The sequence below is a fragment of the Oratosquilla oratoria genome, chromosome 3 (assembly GCF_046742065.1).
Source record: "Oratosquilla oratoria isolate Oo_2021 chromosome 3, ASM4674206v1, whole genome shotgun sequence".
NCBI classification, from domain to species: Eukaryota; Metazoa; Arthropoda; class Malacostraca; order Stomatopoda; family Squillidae; genus Oratosquilla; species Oratosquilla oratoria.
Genome location: NC_134779.1, coordinates 41,481,124 through 41,483,623, shown reverse-complemented (window position 1 = coordinate 41,483,623; position 2,500 = coordinate 41,481,124).

Sequence of the window (2,500 nt, the reverse complement as noted above, 5' to 3'; positions counted from 1 at the left end):
GTTATGCTGTCCTCCTACTCTTGTAGTCTTTCCACTTGAGTCATAAGAGGTGACAAAAACGGGACGGGAATAGGACTAGACATCCTTCTCCCTGTAGCCCTTAAGGGGAAGTTCCTAAAAAAAAAGGTAAAGGCATAAGAGGGTCTGGAAGGAGTTTTCCAACCAGTACCCTAAGGTTTGGGTCTTTTAATATGCGTGGATGTGGTACAGATAAGAGTAAAAGGGAAGAGATAGGCAGTATATTTGTGAGAAGAAAGATGGAGGTGTTGGCTTCGAGGGAAACTTAGCTGAGAGGGTATAGCAAGTGTGAGTTTGGGAGTGTAGTTGGGAGGATCTCAGGAGTGAAAAGAGGACGAGGGAGAGAAGGGGTGGCTGCACTAGTAAGTGAAGAGATAGGTAAGCGTGTGGTGGAGTGGAGGAGGTTTCTTCAAGGTTAATGTGGATGATGGTGAAACTGGGAAGGGAGATGTGGGTTTTTCTAAGTGCATATGGGCCTACTAGTGAGAAGAGTGTAGAGGAAGGGGAAGCTTTTTGGATAGACTTATATCAGTGAATAGAGGGTTTAGGGAGAAATGTCAATGTAATGGTATTGGGAGACCTTACTGCTAAAGTAGGAAATGAATGAATAGACGGAGTGGTTGGAAAGTGTGGAGATCCAGGAAAAAATAGTAGTCGAGAGTTGATGGTGGAGATGTGTCTAGAGAGTTGATGATAGTAAATGCAATATTTGGGAAGAAAGTCAAGCATAAGTACACATGGGAGAGGGTGGTGGATGGAGGGGTGGTAGACAGAGCGTTAATGGACTAATAGTGGTTACCAGGAGTGTAGTAGAAACAATTTTGGATGTACATGTTCTAAGGGGAAACAGTGGGGGGATATCAGATAATTTTTTGGTAGAAGGTAAGTTGAGAGTGGAGGATAGATGGACAAAGAGGAAAAGGACAGAACGTAGGAAGGCGATTAAAGTGAACTGCTTAAATGAGAAAGAAAATGAGGAGTACAAGAAGAAGCTGAGAGAGGAGTGGGAGGGAGTGAAGGATAGAGTAGAACTAGGAGTGGAGGAGGAATGGGGATAGGAAATAGAAGGAAGGGCAGTGAGTTGTGGGATGATGAAGCAAAGAAGTTTGAGGAAGAGAAGAAGAGAGCTTTCACAGATTGGTTACAAAATAGGACGAAAGAATCATATGAGACGTGCAAAAAAAAAAAAAAAAAAAAAAAAGAGAGAGAGAGAGAGAGAGAGAAGAGAAGTAAAGCATAAGATAAATGAGGCAAAGGGGAGAGCAGATGTGAAATGGGGTAAGAGTATGACAGGAAATTTTTAAAGCAATAAAAAGATGTTTTGGAAAGAAATTAAGAGAGGAAGAGGAGGCGAATCAAGTAGAGAAGAAAAGGTAAAAAGTGCAGGTGGAGAGCTGATAATGGAAGAGAAGGCAGTAAGAGGAAAATGGACAGGGAGTTTAGGGAGTTGCTAAATGTGAAGGAGGATAGGGAGGGAAAGGTAGTTCCAGTGGGAAGTGCTAAGAAAGTGACCGTGATGAGTGAGGAAAATGGAGGAGAAATGAGGAAAGATGAGGTGAAGGCAGTTGTTAAGATGACGAGAGCTGGTGAGGCACCTGGGTTGGATGGATGTCATGTAGAATGTCTAAAAATAAAAGGAGATACAGTGATGGTGGACTGGCTGGTGAGGAATTTAATGTTTGTTTAAGAGATGGTAGAGTACTGGAGGACTGGAGGAGTGCCTGTATAGATCCAATTTACAAGGGAAATGGGGACAAGTGTGAGTGTAGTATTTTCTGAGGGATCAGTTTGTTAAGTGTAGTTGGGAAAGCTTAGGGGAGAGTCTTGATTGAAAGGATTAGGAGAGGAACAAAGGGAGTAATTGGTGAGGAACGGTGTGGGTTTAGGACAAAGGTTGCGTGGATCAGATTTCTGTGGTAAGACAGATATAAGAGAAAGCTTTAGGAAAAGGTAAGGATGTTTTTTGGGCTTTTATGGATCTGGAAAAGGCTTATGACAGGGTAGACAAGAAGGCACTGTGGGAGGTATTGCAGATATACGGGATAGGAGTAAAGCTTTTAAGAGCAGTCAAAAGTTTTTACGAGAGTAGTAAAACCTCTGTTAGAATCAGAAATGGAGAAAGTGAGTGGTTTGAGGTAAAGGTGGGACTTTATCAGGGATGTGTTATGTCACCTTGGCTGTTCAATTTATATATGCATGGGGTGGTGCAAGAGGTAAATGCAAGAATAGTGGGTCGGGGATTGGAGATGGTTAAAGAAAATGGAGAAAAGTGGGAGATAAGCCAGTTGTTGTTTACTGACGACGCTGTGCTTCTAGCACTATCATTGGAGGGGTTGAGGAAGTTAGTGGTGGAGTTTGGGAAGGTGTGCGAAAGAAGGAAGTTGAAGATAAATGTGGCTAAAAGTAAGGTGATGAGATGTACACGGGGAGAAAGTGGCAGCAGACTGGAAGTATTAAGGGAGAGAGACTGGAGGAAGTGAAT